At 39.6% G+C, this 19755-nt stretch overlaps 1 protein-coding gene across 11 annotated transcripts in view; it reads right to left on the bottom strand.

Annotated features, from left to right (window-relative positions):
- TJAP1 (tight junction associated protein 1) overlaps window positions 1–19177 on the bottom strand; it is a 56982-nt gene extending 37805 nt beyond the window's left edge. For 3 of the 11 annotated variants that reach the window (XM_054977154.1, XM_054977144.1, XM_054977195.1), the window contains exons 1-4: window positions 18951–19177; window positions 16603–16704; window positions 7950–8078; window positions 2893–2975 (exon numbers count right to left, since the gene is read on the bottom strand). The gene's annotated coding sequence lies outside the window, so the exon portion shown is untranslated. Of the gene's footprint in view, window positions 1–2001; window positions 2174–2892; window positions 3183–7949; window positions 8137–16602; window positions 16705–18950 lie in introns of those variants that run through there. The other 8 variants (XM_054977179.1, XM_054977221.1, XM_054977188.1 and 5 more) reach the window with 7 other exon arrangements.
- Window positions 19178–19755: the final 578 nt, after the last annotated feature.

The following is a 19755-nucleotide window of genomic DNA, read 5'->3' as shown; positions in this document are numbered from 1 at the left end:
AGAATTTGAGAACTCTGTTGAACATATTTCATAATTCTAATTTAGGAACAGATAAAATTAACATAACCACTTAAAGATACATGAATTAAAAATGTTGAACTTATATAGGAAGTCCAACAAAGACTAAATCAAAGAACATGGGGGCAGGGGGAGGTCATGTTTTTTTCTTCTTCTACTGAGTTGTGCTCACTTGAAGATTTAAGCATACACAGTAAAAACATCAGTATGCTTACAATGATGCCATCCTTTTGACTGAGAGCAAATGTGCTGGAAGTCCATTACAGCAACATTAGAACATTCAACAAGTAAGCCAGACACGTCCATTACAATCCCTGAAGCAGATGCCCACGTTTATAGCTAGAACTTGATAAGATAGCCTCTGGCATAAGATGTAGTTCTAACAAGGACAACTCCTCTTACTCTGCTGATCTCAGGGCACTGAAATTATCATTAACACTACATTAAACTACCATCCCACTCAGTGAAATTAAACCTCCAGTCTGAACTCGATGAGAAAGCTGTACAATTCATGCCCCAAGACAATGCTGCTCCGCTCCCCTGACATCACAGGAAAGTAATCCCTGACTAGTTAAAATGAAACATCTACTTTTAGATCCCTGGGCAGAGTTATGTGTCAATCACAAAAGATTGCTCTAGCACATTTATTTATTTATTTATTTCGATTTATACCCCGCCCTGCCCACAGATGGGCTCATACACACACATAATTTGTAAAATGCTGAGCAAAGCTCTAAAATCCAGAATCTCTACTCTTTTGGCTGCCAATCTAATTAAACGTGAACTATCAAATGCCATCAACCCTGACAGTTTTATTGATATTGCCATAATTTCCTAAATGTAGGCACCACAGGGAAAGACTTATATATTGCAGTCTATCTATCTCCAACCTATGTCACATTCAAAATAATTTGTGGGCAAACACATACATAGAGAAGCTGACTCCATCCAACACAGATAAAAATTTGCTATTCTGTTCTTCACTGTGGGTAGATTGGTGCCCCTGCAGCTGGGATGGTCGCTATTTTGCTATTCCCATGTAATTTGGAAATAAATACTATTGTTTAAAATGCAAGTAATTCTGAAAAGTAGTTAGACACAAGTAAATGAGACATCTCCCAATGTCTAATTTTACTGCGGGGGGGGGGGGAAGCTTGGTAAGGATGAAGAAGAGACATAACCACTGGATCAAGGCCATAGAACCGGGGAAGAACAAGTTAGTTCATCTTCACTACACACCATTTTCCTAATTAAAACCAACCTCTCCCACCTCCAGAAGCTGGGTAAGGGGGTGTCAAATTTAACTAGAATATGACAACAAGAAGGGGAAAGAGGAGATACTTTCTTAGGCCCATAGTACCTTTTAAACAAAATTACAAACATCATGAACTTCTGCATCTTATCCAGTTATACCCTCAGTAACAAAATAGACAGGAAAACACTACTTCCTTTCAAGGTGCTGCAGAAAACTGGATCTAGTGGCTATTACACTCTCTACAATCAGTGTGGTATGTGACTGGAAAACACCAAAATAGGACTGGGGAGAGAGCAACTTTGGAGATGCCCAAGGAATGAAGGAAAATTGTTTGTGTGTTAAAAACTGTGACAGCCCCATCCAGGCACCACTACTGCCCAGAGGCATAGAGTTGTTCTTGAATGCTGTTCCCATTCTACCATGGAAAGGAGAGTGGGGTGTCTTAGTGATTATGAGACCCTGGGAAAAGATCAAGGATGGGGCATCTCTGTGGAAGGGAGGGCACAGCCCCTGCAACTCCCCCCCACACACACACACATTAACTCACTGCAGCTGCTGGGATGCCTGATGTTCACTCAGTGGGCATGAGCTTGGCAGAATCACTGGGTGCAGAGAGCAGATAACAAATGACTGAATCAGCTGTAGAGGAGCACCCAACCTACTGCCACCGCCCACACTGCCTGAAAGTCAGGCAGCAAGCAGCTGGGCTGCTGCTGTGAGCCCCTCACCTGCTGTGGGAAGATGGCAGCAGAACAAGAACAGGGCAGCTTGGCAGCTGGAGGCCCAGGGCAGCAGCCCCATAGCTAGACCACTCCTAATGGAACCCTGATAGAAGAGCAGTTTAGCCACAAGCCTTCAGTTGCTGGCTGGTCTGCCATGTGTTTTCTTTCATCCTGGAGCCTAGAAAGGGAAAGTGTGGGAGAAAAGACACTCATTCGCCAAACCTAATTTCCCACTGGATCCCACAAGCAATAGGAAGCTTCCATTCCTCCCCAGCAGTATTCTTCTCTTGAAAACAAATCACATGGGATGGGGAAATGGCCTGAAGGAGACAATCCAATCCCTTCCCCTGCACAATCAGAATCCTACGGTTCCCTTTCAACAGCCAAGAAAAACTACAGGTAAGGAGGGAAAGGGTTGGTAGAGAAAATGGGCCCAATTTGACCTCTGCAAAAGCAATAATTCTTTGAATTGCTATAGGACTACACCTCCTCAGTTTAGACTGGTAGTAGGTATTAACCTCAAACAACATGAGTTCCCTGTTTAGTGATTAAACGAAAAGCTCCCTCTCATCTGCCCTTTGGCCCTGATGCCATTGTGGATTTAAGCATCTTGACCCCAAATACAAATTTTTCTTACCATGCTCATCTTTTGAGCCAAAGACATCTATCTCATTAATGCATGCAAGGCCAAAGGGCAGAAATAAACTCATACATATGCTTCAGGCTCTGAAACCTTTGAGAGGGTCAGATAGCTGCCACTGCAACTTCCCTCAAGCTGGATGCACCTTGGTCTGGATAAAGGTATAGCAAAGGCTGCAGCACTACCTCAAGACAGCTCCACCAAGTTGGAAGAATCAGTGGCAGGTTGAAGGAGAGGGTAAAAAGAAGACAACTTACCAGAGTCCCTCCTTTATTAGCTTCTTTTGCCTGAATCACAGCAACTCTTCTCACCTCAACAGCTGTGCTGAATGATGAGTAGTCTTCAGTACATAATGGGGCAAAATGTTTCAGTAAGAATGGGATGAAGACAACACAAAATCAAGCTGGAACATTCTCATAATTCCCTTCTCAAAAGACAGCATGCTTTCTAAGATCATTCTGACTAAAGTTCATTGCAAGCCTGCAACGTGGAGGGATCAAATTCCACATATTTTTCTTCTAACAGTGCTGTGCAATGATGATCAGAGAAGAAGTATCTACAGATCCTAGCACGATGCATTCGTAGATTACAAAAGAAAAATAAAGGGCTGACTACAAATATGCACTTCTCCACATGTGTGCCTACAGGAAACTGAGATTTGTGACATAGCATGAATTGCCATGATGCTTGCACACAGTTATCTCATTTCCTAGCAAAATTGAATCTTGAGCATTAGAAAGATGATTAACCTGCAGACATCAAACAAAACAGGAGATATGTAACAAGGTCTTAGTAAGAAACCAAATGAGAAAAATAAGACAGTTGCATTTTCCTCACTTTTATTTCCTCATGGCCTCAAATATAATGTTTCAGGAAAATCCCTCAGAGCACTTAGTCACACAAAAAGTACCTTGAACTGTCTAGGAATTTCACAGTTGCATCAGAACCAGGATTATTCAGAAGAATTGCTTTGCTGGATCAAAACAAGCTCTATCTGTAAAGAAATGCCCCAACATTCACCCCCATAATTCAACCATTAGGACTACATTCTGTTCATGAGCTGGAACCTAGCTGCAAACTTGAAAAAGGCTGAAAGGAGGACCCAGGGAATAAACCCATCAAGCCCCAGAGTACTTTGTGTTTACAGATGTGGATGGCTCTGCCCAAAGTAGAACCTTACTAGATTGTCCCATCAAGGAACTGAGATCGTAAACGCCAAATAACTAGATCATTTTTTCATCCTCCTGACCAGAGTGAGAATGAATACAGAGGAGGATGGCCTCTCCAGGAAAGAACTTATAAACTCTTAGGACATGGGGAAGAGGCTCTTTTCCATCTTGCTAGTCTCCTTGGATGAGCACAAGCCACTAAGGATTAAACCTTTACCTAGAGACTCTATCTTGTCCACATGTTTTTTTTTTATTTAATAAATTTTTTATTACAATTAAACCATACAACATACAAACAAGCACCTATGAATCTAAACCTTAACCATTACAAAACTATTTTGATACAGGAGGGAGTTAGATATATACAGTCAAGTATTATAAAATTTAACAAGGCATATAAATTAAAGCATAAAAGTTCTAGAGAGAGTAATTGTTTGAAGTATTTTTGATTTAGGCTGATTATTTGAATCAACATATTCAAAAAAAGGAAGCCATTTCTCCATAAACTTGGAGTTTGCAGGAAACTGTTCAGCTATGTATAAGTCGTTATGGGTTTTTTCCATAATAAAGTGATTCCATACTTTTTCAAACCATGAATCTATGGAGGGTGCATGATCTTTCTTCCAGACCAGCGCTATTTCAGTCTTTGCTACTACTAACAGAGTTGCAATCAATTCTTGTCTAATCTTAGGTATAGGTAATTCTTCCCACTGATCTAAAAAGAGGATTTTAGGGTCGAAGGGAACTTCATATCCTGTAATAGTTTTGATCGAATCAATTACTTTCTCCCAATAACTTTTAATGATAGGGCATCCCCACCAACAATGAGCAAACGTGCCCATCTCTCCGCAGTTTTTCCAGCATTTTGGGGAAGCTGATGGGTATATATAAGATAGTTTCTTAGGCGTGAGATACCACCTATGAATAATTTTAAACGTTTGGAGCTTAGTTAAAGTAACTTTTGATTTGAATATAGATGAAGTCCAGATCTTGTTCCATGTCTGAAGTGATTGTTCTACATTGCAATCTTTAGCCCAGCTAGATTGACAAGGAATTTGCTTTTTGTTCTGTGTGTTCAATAATGTAGTGTATAATATGGATATCATTCCTTTTTTTTGAGTTGTATAAGATCGTAATATCATTTCAAATTCCGTCAAGGGAGTTTTCATTATTGATTTTATACCTATTTGTTCCATCATATTTTTAATCTGTAAGTATCTAAACCACACTAGATTGTGCTTTAATTTGTCTTCAATTTTTGATTTTTCCATCAGGCCTGAATTTGTAGCAATATCAATTAACCTTGTCATTTTAGCCTGTTGGAATAGTTTTATAAAATCTGATTCTTGACTTGGAGGAAACCAAGCTTGATTAAGGAATGAGGAAAATCTGGATTTTTCTGTGATGAGTTTAGTTTTGAATTTATCCCATATCTGCAAAATTGCTGATAAAAACATATTTTTGTTAATGCTTTGGGGTCTGTTTATTTGTTTGTTCCATATTAAATCATTAAAAGAGAATTTGTTTAAATAAGTATTGAAGAGGGTGAGCCATTCTGCTGTAGTTTCCACGGAGATGAGTTGGAGTAAGTTTAGGAGTCTAATTGCTGCTTGGTATAGATTCAAATCTGGATAATTAAAACCTCCATCTTTAGATTTCCTTCTCAACGTGGAAAATGCTATCCTTGGATGCTTGTTTTGCCATAAGAAACTATTAATCATTGTTTGCCATTGGATAATTAGTTTTATAGGAACTGTTACTGGAATTGCTCTAAAAATAAAGAGAAATTTGGGTAATATAAATGATTTTGTTAAATGGAACCTATCATACCAGTTAAGTTTTAGCTTGTTCCAATTAATAATTTCTATTTTAATTTGGTTTGCTATTCTTTGGTGGTTTAATTTAATGAGATCGTTTAAATTGGGAGTAATGTTGATGCCAAGGTAAGTAAGATAATTTGAAGCCCATTGATATTTATACTGCTTACAAATTAGTTTTTCAGTAGTTTTAGAGAGATTAAGAGAGAGAATTTGTGATTTTGCTTGATTTACAACTAGGCCCGATATAGTACCAAATTCCGTTAGCAGGGGGTGAAGATGTGTCAATGAGGTTGTTGGGTTAGTTAAATAGATTAACATATCATCAGCGAAAAGCGAGATTTTATAAGAGCTTCCTTTAATGGGGATTCCAAATATATTTTCATTTTCCCTTAATGCAATTGCAAAAGGTTCCAAAGCTATGGCAAAAAGCATGGGAGATAGCGGACAACCCTGTCTAGTGCCTCTGTTAATTACAATTTCTCCTGAACGTAAACCGTTCAGTCTAACGTTAGCTGTAGGTTGTAGATATATAGCTCCTATGGTGTTTAAAAATTTTTCACCAAAGCCTAGGAATTGAAGGGTACTACTTAAATATTGTTTCTCAACCGAATCGAAGGCTTTTTGAATATCTAATGAGAGGAACAGTGCTTCAGTCTTATTGTTTTTGCAATGCTCAATTAAATTTAACGTTTTATATATATTATCTGTGATTTCTCTTTTGGGTATAAAACCTGCTTGATTAATATGAATATATTTGCTTATAAATGAGTTTAAACGTCGAACTAGGATTGATGTAAATAATTTATAATCATGATTGAGAAGTGATATTGGTCTATATGATTCAGCTTTTGTTGGGTCTTTCCCTTGTTTATGTATAACTACTATATCGGCCATGTTCCAAGTAGGAGGTAATTTACATTCATCCAAAACTAAATTGCAAGTATTAGTTAGATGTTGAGCTAGTAACATAGCGTATTTTTTATAAAACTCTGATGGGAATCCATCAGGTCCCGTGGCTTTATTGTTTTTAGCTAACTTAATTGCTTCTAGGGTTTCCTGCAGGGAGATAGGTTTTTCTAAAAGTAATCTATGATTTTCTTCCAATTTCTTTACATTTTTGAGTGAGTGTAAAAAATCCATAATCTTAATTTGTTTGGGGTTTGTTGATGAATACAGATTCATGTAGAATTTTTTAAATACTTGCAAAATCGTTTGGGAATCATGACAATTTATTTTATTTTCATCTTGAAGTAGATGAATATTATTTTTCAGATTCTTCTGTTTTATTTTATTCGATAGAAATCTTAGGGCTTTAGGGGTATTAAACCAATATCTTTGTTTAGATTTAATTAAACTTCTATGTACATTATTACTGTCAATCGTTTCTAAAGCTTTACGTTGGGTAGTTAATTTTTGGTATGTTTTCTTGCTTCCTGTCAATTTATGTTCTTCCTCCAAATTTTTAATTGAGTTTACTAAATCCTGTCTATGTTTTAATTTTCCTTTGTTTATACTCGCTGAGAGCGCTATAATATGTCCTCTTGATACTGTTTTAATCGTATCCCAGAGTATATTAGCCTTTATTTCTTCAGAGTTATTATCAGCTATAACTCTCTCTAAGATCTTTTCTATTTCTTTGGCTGCTTGGTGGTTATAAAGTAAGTGTTTCGGTAAGCACCATTGTTTGGGGCATTGTTTTTGTATTTCTGATGCTATTAATACATTGACCCAGGAATGGTCCGAAATTAAACATGGTCCAATTTGGGAGTCCACCGCTTGCTCAAGCAATGATTCAGAAATCAAAATAAAGTCAATTCTAGTATATGTGTTATGTCTTTGAGAATAATAAGTATAATCCTTTTCTCCTACATGTAGCTGCCTCCATATATCCATGAGATTATGTCTTTTTAAGATGGATTGCAGTTTTGTCTTCCTGTTCTTTTTGATAGAATTTTTTTCAAAATGTGTTCTGTCCCATTTATAATCCATTATATAATTTAGGTCCCCCCCTATTATAAGATGACCTTCTTGAAATTTCTCCAGTTTTCCTAATGTTTCTTCTATAAAATTTAATTGTTGATTATTAGGAGCATAAATGGATGCGAAGGTATAGTTATGTTCTTGAATTGAACCTTTAACAAAAATGAATCTCCCTTTAGGATCTTTGAAAGTTTTTTTATGGTGAAATGAAAGATCCTTTGCAAATAGTATTGCAACACCCCTTGATTTTGAATTACCAGCTGCATAATATTGTGACTGGATCCAGTTTGCCTTTAATATATCTATATCATTATTTTTAGCATGAGTTTCCTGTAGAAAAATTACCTGAGATTTAGTTTTGGCCAACAAAGAAATAACTCTTCTTCGCTTTACAGGGTTTCCCAGACCTCTTACATTCAGAGTGGTTATTTTGAATTTAGAAGCCATGATTAGAGATATACAAGTCTGCCTGTCCTATAAAAATAAATTTCAATTTACAACAATAATATCAAACAGTAAAACAGCCTGCAAATTGGTACTTTGTTTTGATTTCACACTCTTAATTCACAAATCCTTATAGCTAAACCCCTATATCTTATCTATAATAATTTTTTTATTATTATTTTTTAAAAAAAAATTTAATTTTTTTTTATTTTTATTTTATATATAACTATATACACACATACATACACACCTATGTATATAACTATATATATCTATATACATATATATATATACACTTATATTTCCTTTTGTTTGTTAGTTTGTTTATTTGTTTTAAGGAGTTTTCCTTTATCAATTTCCTTATAAAATATAATTAACTTAGTAGATATATTAGCTTTGTAAAATTTCCTTATAGAATTGTTACCTCCTGTATTATACTACCCTGTACCACCCTTCCCTCCCTCCCCTTAATTGTTTAAATTTGCGTCTGTTATAAGCTTAAATCCTTAAGATCTCCTCTTCCCTCCCCTCCCTTTATCCCTAGAATATCAAATATCCTTATAAACACACTTATCTAATTAACACTTTAACAATCTAACGATCAATTTACCTATTGCCAATTATACAAGGCAAATTTTCCCCCCTCCCTTCCCCTCCCCTTTCCTACCCCTTAAAGTATTAACCAGAGTTATAATTAACCTTAAGCAACTTGAACACTTTTAACAAACTACTACCAAAACCAATAGCTTTGTAGAACTTACAAACTGGGTCGTTGTGTTCACGCCACAGTTTTGGAAACTAAATTCCCAAGTGTAAAGTTCTAAATATGAGGAGCAGTGCTGAGACTCCTACCCCCCCCAACCTCCCTTGTACAGTGCATAGCTTAAGAGACATAACCATCGTTGCTTAATAAGTTAGAACCGTTTATCTTCATTCTTCTATCAGGCGTTCCGTATCGGGATTTTACTCCCTTTTTGGGGAGAAAGCGAGTCTGTTGATTTTCTTTTTTGATTTAGCTTGCTTGTCTCCATGGGTTCTTCCACGCCGATTCTGTTCAAAAGCTCAGTTCCTGTGTTTAGATCCGTCGCGATGTGATGTTTACCATTCAGGATCACTAAGATTTTAATGTGATTTAACCATTTGTATCTTATATTTGCTCTTCTCAGGGCGTCTGTAATGGGTTTTAGTTCTCTCCGTATTTGTAGAACTTCCCTTGGCAAATCTGCATATATTTGCACTGGAGTGCCATTAAACAGTATCGATCCAGATATTCTAGCAGTCTCTATTATTTTCCTTTTTATATCTTGATCAGATATTTCTATGATGATGTCCCTTGGCAACGAGTTATTTCTGCGCTGCCTGGGTGTTCCAAGCCTATATGCTTTAGTAATGATGGGGATCATTCTTTCTTTTAGTTCCAGATGCTTAACAAGCCAATTTGTGAGTGTGGGAATTAAGTCTTCCTTTGGCAATAATGGATCATTTATTCCCCTCAGCTTCAAATGATGTTGCCTTGCTTGGATTTCCAAGTTTATAATTCTTTCTTGCTGATTACTGATGGTATCATGAATCTTTCCCATCTCTGTTTGTGTAATAGAGCTCATCTCCAAAGCTTTATCAGCTTTCAATTTCGTTGCTTGTAGATTCAATTTAATATCTGCCAATTGTGCCGTTAAAGGGGCAAGCATTTTAGACATGTGGTCCACTATGTCCGATTTTAGTTTCTCTAGTTGTGGGTCTAAAACCACTTCAGTTATGCAAGTCGTTTCACTCACGATTGAGGGAGTTCCGTCCGCCATCTTTGTCCACTCCCTTGCTTCTTTCCCGCCTTGGAATCCTTTCTCTGGGGCTGAGAAAAGCGGCTGCAGGTTTTTAACAGCTCCCAGTTCGTTTTTCTTCTTTTTAGATGTTCGATTTTTCATAATATAACTATAAAGTTTCGGTTATGACGCTGGGTTTGGAGGAATGGGGGTGGGGGGGATCGGAGCTTCTTCAGCACGCGTCCATCCCTGCGCCCGCGACGCCACGCCCCCTTGTCCACATGTTTGATACAGTAGGGAGAAGTCTACTGAAGAATCACCTGCTTCCATATGAACCCTCCTAACCATTCCAGGCACCTTCATAGGCCCTGCTTCTGCTGCTCTCACCTTCTGAAACTAAACAAGTGGCAGCCCAAGACCAGACCTTCTCAGTCATGGCACTTAAACTTTGGAACTCCCCCTCCAGGGAGATTCATCAGTCTCCCTCTATCTCTGTCTTCCACCAAAAGGTGAAGACTTTAATTTGGTGTTCCTTCAGTAACTCTTATTAGCCCTTTTGTTTGAGTACTTTGTGTTTATATTTTTTATTGTTTTAAATATTACACACACTGTTATAATGTTTAAAATGTTTTAACGTTTACTCCTCAGGGAGTCTTGAATTGGGTGGAAAGGTGGCATAGAAATATTTTAAATACATTTTTAAAAATAAGCCCAGCTCTGAGAACTAAGGTAATGACCAACTTCTAAATTCTTCAGTTTCAAGATTAGCCTACCCTATTTAAACATCATTTAGTTTAAGAAATGAGCACAGAATGAGAGGAGTGCATGTTTTCACATTTTCTTTGTACCTTTGTTTAGCCTGGTGCTTCAACAAATCATGCATACTCTTTATTTTTGGTTTTTAAACTGTCATATTTTGAATGCTTGGAGCCTGATCTCTGTAAACATCACACATTCAGTCTCGCTATCTAAAGTGTGGTAAAGAGGAGGGGACCACGTGGTTTTCCAGCCTCCCACAACCAAGGGGAAAAGAGGCTTGCAAGCCCATTCCTATACACCATCTATCAAGCATCAGTCAAATGCCTCTAAAAGGTCACAAGTTGGCCAAGGGGTTAATGGCCATCCCATTTGGATCCAGCATCTGGTATTCACACTTATGACACTACTGCACATGGAGGCTACACTTAGCTATAACACTTAATAAGAGATCTACTGTCCATGCAGCGTCTTCACACTGCTATCATTTTGAAAAAACTGTACTAACTACGCTACAGCTCTGAGCCAGACAATGTAAATGGCAAATAGATTTTAAAAATGCTTCAGTATTTCTACAAGCTACTGTTCTGAAATCACACATAATATCTCCTCTCTCACTGAGCAAAAGTAGGAGACACATCTCAAGATAAAACTTTTTGGAAACACGTATGTTTCAATAGCTTTTCATAAAAGAAAAAAAGACAGCAAGAGTTTCAAATCAAGGATTTGGAATATGGTGCCATTAGTATTTCAATGATACTCAGCTCAATTTCTCCTTTTCATCAGAGCAATGTAAGAAAGGTGGTATCTTGGATCAGTACCAGGAGGCAGTAACAGGCTAGACGAGGACAACTATACCAAAGCTCTATCCAGACAAGACTGAAGTACTGTTGATTGATAATAAAACTGGTATTGATTATGAAGACAGCCAGTTCTGGGTGCAGTTGCACTCCATCTCACACAGCCGGTTTCAACGGGAAAACACCTCTAAATGAAGGTGAATTACAGAGGAAAGTGCCTATATTTCCTCTGTAAGGCATAACATCTCTGCCCAGTTTAGGCTGTTAAACCAGCCATGGTCTTTCCTCACCAGGCACTATGGGCTATACAAACATCATATTCAATGTCCATGTAGCCATTAGCAGTGCTTCCAGGTCAGTGTCTAGGCAGATTTGAGGCACAGAGTTGGTATGAATACAAAATGACAATGATACACACTGCCCTGAGCTCCTGTGAAGACAGGTGAGATAAAAATATACAGAAAGATTTGTAGAATGGTCCCTTGGCCTTCTCTGTATTTTCTCCATCAAACACTACAAGAGAAGGGATTTCGCATGATCGATTTTGATCGGACTTTCTGAGCAGTCGTGCTGCAGTGGAGTCGTACGAGTCCACTGCTCCCCAATTCCACATTAAGGCTTTTGTTTCGCATTGACATTTCATTTCATTTTTTAAAAAAAAATTTATTGGTGAGTACATAAAATATTACACAAGTTCCCCATCTTACCTAAATTATATCAACCCCCACCCTTTCCCCCCCTCCTTATAGACTTCCAACAGCTTTCCAACCCTTAGCCCATCTTATTATTTAAATTACTCTTAACTATAATTTTTCTAAATCTTCTATATATTGTATCACTTATTCTAAGCATATTCAAATTCTTCTATATCTCCAATTTACTGATGTATCCAATCTACATCTCACTGTTTAACCTATCTATTTTTAATACAATCTTCTTAATACTAATATTAGCTTAGATTGATTAATAACTAAATTTGACATTTCATTTCATCATGCTCAAAGTCTATCGTGCGGAATTTGCCAGTATAAAAATCGATTCCTCATTGCTTTTTCCGGGGGAAGTGTCAACAGACGTGCGTCTTCATTTTAAAAATTTTTCTCCCCAAAAAAACATTGCTACATATAAACGTTGCATCAAACAAGCACATCTGATAGGTCAGAGCATTTCCCGCTGATATCGTGGAATGAGGATTGGTTACTGACATTTGGAGGGAAAATTGTTACCGATGACCCCGCTTTCCCTCTGCCTCAGAAGCCATCAGCTGTCAGTGAGCAACAAGTAACAAGTCTGGCACGTTGAAAAACGGACCCATTATTGGTCAGCTGTTGTTACATGACACAGGATATGTTTCTGCATAGACTTGTAGAAACGCTGCAACATTTTTTATAATTTTTAAAAAAAAAACAGGAAGGGAAGCAAAAGGTAGTGGGTGTGGCTCAGAAAACATGATTGGCCAATCAAATTAAGTTGATTCGAAGGGTGAAAGAAAAGGGCAAGGATGGGAAGAACATCGGATAAAGAATTTTGCATGATTAAAATCCCTAATCTGCTGCGAATGGACAAATAAGTCGGGGAAAAGCAGGATGGGAAAAAAACGGACAAAACCTGCAGTGACTTCGAAGCTGCTGCTAGGATTGCCTTCCCACGTGTGGAAACACACACACAAAAAATCAAGGCCATTTGGTAGCTGAACAGCGGAAAACCACTAGTGCGGAATCACCCAGAGACTTGTTTGCCCCAGCCAAGGCTGCATTTAGCTGTTACAGACAGTCCTGCAGATATTGGCTGAATGGCGCTGTAACAAAATGGTCACCAAGGATGAGATGAGTGCTGGTTGCAGTTGATCTGTATTAAGAAAAGGGGAATGTTCCCCATGAGGTTTGGTGGGCTGTAGGGCCAGGGAGAGGCCTGCAGGAGTCTTGGTGTGGGACGCCCCTCTTCCTGGACTACAACTCCCAGCTGCCCCGGGGCCAAGAAAGTGCGGGAAAAATAAGGGGTGGGGCCTGAATAGATATACCCAGCCGATCCTGAGGAAAAAGTTAGTTGACTTCTTGGTTGAAGAAGGAGAGGCTCCTGCTGCTGGGTGAAACCCGGTTGCCTAGGCCCTAAATGTGGAGGGCCTGGGAGGCAGCAGAAAGGAAATAAAAGGTGAACCTTCCCTCAGACCACCACCCCCTTAAGGTAGAGTAGGGATCCTTGTGGTGCTCTGACTACGTAAACTCCCCCACTTGGCACGCTACAGGAAGGGAGGGAGCCCAGGAGAACCTGATCAGGCCAGACCTTGGTGGGTTACCAATTCTCCAGGGCCCACCCAAAGATTGGGGAATTCACTTCCCAGTAAGGAACCTCAGCCAGAGGGGTCTCACTGCCCCTCAGTCAGGCGGTGTACAATTCAGTGAGTGGTGGCAGCGACGAAGAAGGTGAGCCACGCCCACCAGGGACGGTGGGAGGCGGATAGCAGGGCTAGCAGGCCATTGACGGCGGCTCAGTTGCCCGGACTGAGAGCCAGCGCCCGTTCCGCCACAGGCACCATTGAGTTACTGGGACCGGGAGGGGGGGGGGGCTCTCCAGAAAACAAACCTGTGTATTTTTATTCTCCAGCTAGGTGACTTTCTGATCTCAAGAAAAAAAAGGAAATTCTGGGCTTGACTTTAAATTTTTGTTCTCATAGCTTGGTTGGTCTACATTCAGTTGAGAAATATATGTTGGTACTCAGGGGTGAAGCCTCCATCTCACTTTTTAGCTTGTCTCTCTACTTTGGTCTGTTTTTCTAGTTAAGCTGTAAGAGGCAGTGGTCTTGTTTTATTTCTTTCAAAGTGAGTGCCACTGTTGTCAGAATGCTATCTGTGCCAGTGTCTTACCCATTCATGGAGACAAACCCCTTCCTCGGCTTTAAAGGTTTGGATGAGAACTAACTGTCATACTAGATTCCTTTCTTTCTTTGAGAAGAACATCAATTCACCAATAAACCCAGAATTTACTTTCCATATAACTATCATGAGCAGTTTATTTATAAGGATTTTCTATGCTGCCTCTTCAGAATCCTGCTCAAGGCAGCTTACAATTAAAATCACAATATTTTTTTTAAAAAACATTAAAATATGAGCCATTCGGCATAAGCATAAAACTGTCCATGAAACAGACCATCAAAAGGCCGATAAGATATTAAAAGCATAGGTAAAAAATGTGCTTTAGCCTAAAAGAAAATTTAAGTAGGTGCCAGGCGAGCCTCAAAGGGTGAGCATTCCAAAAGCAAGGTGTCTGTCACCACAGAGAATGCCGCATCTCTAGTCACCACTTGCCTTGCCTCTGAAGATGGGGCCACAGAGAGGAGGGCTTGAGAGTCAGATCTTAACTGCCAGGTTGGATAGTACAGAAGGAGATGACCCTTCAGATGACCCCAAGCTATTTAGGGCCTTAAAGATAGAAACCAGCACTTTGAATTATGCTTGGAAACAGATGGGTAACAAGTGCAGATCTTCCAGCACAGGAGCAATATGATCCCTGTAACCAACCTGATGGTAGCTTGACTACCACATTTTGGATCAATTTAAGAGTCTGAACTGTGTTCAAAGACTGTCCCATGCAGAGTGCATTATAGTAACCTAACTTGGATGTGATCAACATAGATCACTGTGGCCAGATCATGCTTTTTGAGAAATGGTAGTGGGCTGATTAATCAGATGGAGCTAATTAAAAGGTGCTATGTGCTGTGGAAGAGAACTGAGCTTATCAATACATTGATCTTTTATAGCCTCAATGTAGAAATGCAGAGGCTAGCCAAAGGAGTCTCACTAAATGACAATACTTTACATGTTAATTAATCTTTGAAATTTTCTTTTGTCAGCCGTCAGAGAAGTCTCAAGACTTATAACTTATTTGTTTAAAATATTTTTATGCTGCCTTTCCACCCAAATAGGTCTCCAAGGTGATGAACATAAAACATTAAAACAGTATTTTAAAAAATATATAACATAATTCACTAAAATATATAAACACATAAACACTCTTTAAGGGATAACACACGCAAGTCAGATTGGTTTGAACCTATATTTATCATTCAGAAACTAGCATCAAGCATATGTGAGCAAGGCATCAGAGAATGACAATCTGAAGTTTCACGTAACTTTTATGTCACCTCTAAAGCAATGCAATTCAATGGAATCAATTCAGTCACTTAGCTACAAGTCATCAAGCATTAATCAAACAACAATAAATTGTGCATGTGTGAACTAGCTCTTACTATAAGTTCTAAAGCACAGAACTCAATATTTCTCATAATCTGACTAGTGTAATGCACTATACATGGGTCTTCCATCCAAATTAACTAGGAGACTCCAATTGGTGCAAAATGCTGCAGTGTGACTGCTTTCAGGAGCGAGCAGTAGCATGAACATCACCCCCATCCTGCAGTCACTCTACTGGCTACCTATTAGCTACCATGCTCAGTTCAAGGTATTGGTTATCACATACAAAGCTTTTTATGGCCTTGGCCCAGCATTCCCATAGGACCTCCTCCCTCCCTATGTTCCTCCATAACAATTTCACTTATCTGAACAGGGCCTCCTGCAGGTGCCACCCTACACATGGGCAAATCAACAGCAGCCGTACACGGGCTTTCCTTGTGGTGGCCCCTACCCTGTGGAACGGCCTTGCCTGAGGAGGTCAGGAGAGCCCCCACTCTTCTAGCTTTCTGCAAATGATACAAAACCAAATTATTCAAAAAGGCTTTTGTATTGTAGGGCAGGGCTCTCAGATGCTTCGCTAATGAGTTAAGGACCATAGAATTCACCATTATGTTACCTTACGTACAACCTGTTGTCTTAACTATGTACTCCTATGAGCTACTTGTGCTTCATGGTCTAATATCAGCCCTAGAATTGCTTATGTTCTGTTTCAGCATTTCTTCAATTCAGTATTGGATTCTTACTAATGCTATGTCTTTGTACAATTTTGTTTATTTACTCTATGGCAATGTCATTTATAGTCTCCCTTTATCTCTGAGACTCAAGGCAGATTACACAGTGTGAGATTAGTACAGTCAGTTTCAAGGACATTTCTATAAACAATGCCATAGAGTAAATAATCAAAATTGTACAAAGACATAGCATTAGTAAGAATCTAATACTGAGTTGAAGAAACGCTGAAACAGAACATAAGCAATTCTACAACATAAGCAATTCTATCAATCAATCGATGGATAGGCAGAACAAACAGCACGTTATCAACACCTACCAAAGGTGTCTTGCACTTTGCACCTGAAGTACCTGCTATGTTTCCCCTCCTAATGAGCACTGGAATAGATTTTTTTAAAGTATTCAAAGTATGCATTTGAGTCTGAAAAGGAACAGAAAGAGGAGAAAGTCAGAAACACTCTTTAGAACTGCTGTAGCATAGTGGTTAAATGGTTGGGCTACAAATTGGCACTCTACTGGTTCAAATCCCACTACTACCATAAGTTCAGTAGGTGGCCTTAAGTAAACCACTCTTCTCAGTCCCAGCTCCCCAGCTGTATTGTGAGGATAATAAAACTGATTTTGTTCAACGCTTTGAGTGGGTCTAGAACAGCAGAATATAAGAGCAGTTATTACAAGATATAGAAAAGAGAGAAAGTGTATGGACACAGGAGAACGAAGGGAAGAGCATTTCTTATAATGATCTTTATTTAGAGGCCAGAAATGCAGCTGCTAAACTGCTGACCAGTACACCACGGTCAGTGTATATCACTTTGATCTTGAAGCAGCTGCACTGGGTTCCAGTTAGCTTCCAAATCAAATTCAAGGTATTGGTTTTAACCTTTAAAGCCCTTAATGGTCTAGGACTCATATACATACAGGACTGCCTCTGCCAGTATAACCTCCTGCATGTCCTATGGTCTGCAACTAAATAAATAAATGTTGGAAGACGCTCATCATTGCACCATGAGACCAGACACAACTTAATGCAATTTTTCTAGCTGACTGCTTCACAGATTTTAATGCATACACCTTCAAAAATGTCCTATGAAACATTGAAGTATTAAGCCTATGGGAGGTTAAATTACAACAAACAATAGTAAATTGTAAAATCTTTCATATGAGTTTTGAGGAAGCATTAAAAAAGTAGACACGTTTTTGGTGGTCATAGAGTGATTTAATGATTTTGCTTAGAAAAAAGGCGGGGGAAAAATCTCACTTGTTGAGAAACCTAAGTCAAATGACAAGCAGATATTCAGCATAGAACATAAGCTGTCAACTACTTATTCTACAGTACGACAGGTTGAGAACTTGAAAGGCAGTGCAAAGATTCTCCCTCAAACCCAAGGACCAACAATTTTAAAATGACAGTATCTGTGGGCCATGTTGTGGGATTCAGCCATTCTAGCCTATGTACATGTCTCTAACATGTTCTATTAAATGTACCACCCTAACAAAAGCTGAAAGATACGGTGCTTTTAGATAAAGACCATATGTAAGAAATTAGAGAGACCTGCATTTACCGTGAAAGAGCCATAAAGCATTATTAAAATTATCACAATGCCATAATTAAACAGCTGTAGCTGTTTTCTCATTAACCCCAGTGCACAGCCAACCAAAAGCGGCTAAAAGGACAATTAACCTCACTGAATTTGCTATAGGCCTGTCATGACAGAAGGCATTTTTTGTTGCTGTTCCCCTTGCTGACATTTTAACTCTTGCAAAACACTCCACCTCATTTCTCTGCCAGCCCCATTTCACTTTGTCTTTGATTGGTCTATTCTGATGCCACAAAAGGGTACAGGCAGTCCCCAACTGAGCACTGAACAAGAGGGGGAATGTAACTTGAAAACTCAAGGTACATGAAAAATTTTTACCAAGTTAAGCTGTTTCATAGAAACCATAGGGCATAAAAACTTGCTGGCACAGAGCATTTGTAAGTAAAGTAGAGATTGAAAGGCTGGAGATAGAAAATTCTGAGGAAAATAAAAGGGTATTTCCTCATTTTTTCCTGAAGACTTTTTTTCCAATGCAAAAATATATTTAAGAGTACCCCAGAACTGTTATGAAATATGTTTTTAATTAATAAATTGCTTTCCATGATGAAATTTTACTCGTTCAAAACATAAAGCATGAAAAAATTAGGACTTCCTCCAGCCTTTATAGTGAAAATTTACAAGGGAAAAAAACATGAAACTCTTTTTTTGGAATGAGTGAAATACTTTTTAAGATACGGTTTAACTCAATCAAGTTCTGTCTACTAAAAGAGGAAGAGGGAACAAGGGGTATCCTACAGATCCAAAGGACGTAAAGGGAAAGGGGAAAATTCAGGGGGAAATACATATATATGGCCTCCTCTACCATTATTCTCCCTCCTTCCAGAGCAAGGCCCCATTGCTCACCGCGCTGATCAAACTTTGAGCCCAGGTACAGCGAAGCGTCACACACAGACCCGGAGGGCCGAAGCAGCCGCAGGAACTCGTGCCCGCTCCGTCGCGCTCAACCGGGACTAGGGACTACCAGCCTTCAGCCCCGCCCGCCCGGCAACACCTGCTGCTTCTGCGCGCAGACTGTCCCGCGGCAACCCTGACCCAGCCAGCGAGCGCTGAGGCACCACCTTAGACTCACCAAGGGGCTCAGAATTCCAGCAACAGGCGACGGGACTTCTCGCTCCGGTTCTGACTTACCCCGCCCCTCAGTCCCTCCCCGCTCCGGCTCCGTTTTCTCTACAGGGATACCCGTAACTTTGCAGCAAGCTCAGTACCGTTTGGAGGGGGGCGTCTTTTGCCTGCTCCAAACTTTAACCCCCTCCCTTCTCAGCCAGGACCTCGCGCTCGGCCCAAGCAGCCATTTTGCCGCAGGGCATGCCGGGTAATCCGGCGGAATCCCCACGTACTGCCGTGATTGCGTCATCAATCTCCCCACCCCCTCCGGGGAAAAGAATCCCCAGACAAAGCGCTGGCGGGGAGGCGCTAAAAAGGAAGAGTTGCCCGCATCGAGTGGGTTGTAGTAGCGGCGGGAAGGTGTCAGGGCGGGATACACTGAAAAACAAACCGTGGGTGGGACGGGGCGGGACGAGTTCGGAGGTGATCTAAAAACTCAAAATGTAATAAAAAATGTCATGCTTTTTTATGCAGTAGTACCTGCACAGCGCGTTCCTAAGCACGTTCGTTCGGAAATGTGTGTCGCACAGAAATATGTGTTATCCAGTGTCCTTAGGAAGAATACGTAAGACTGGGCCATTAGTTGGGTACGTAAGACGAGCTGAAGAGACTGGTGGTGGAGAGGAAGGAGCTCTCTAGTTCAGTGTCCTATTTTCCCCACTGATCGAGCTAACCAGTAGCACAAGCCCTGATTGACTGAAAGAACTCTTGCTTTGCACGGTAGTGGTGCTCTGGAATTTTAGTTGGAAGCTGTAGGTGATACTGATGTT

The sequence above is a fragment of the Eublepharis macularius genome, chromosome 1 (genome assembly GCF_028583425.1).
Source record: "Eublepharis macularius isolate TG4126 chromosome 1, MPM_Emac_v1.0, whole genome shotgun sequence".
NCBI lineage: Eukaryota > Metazoa > Chordata > Lepidosauria > Squamata > Eublepharidae > Eublepharis > Eublepharis macularius.
Note: the sequence above shows the minus strand (reverse complement) of the source record. Positions and strands in the feature narration are given on the sequence as shown.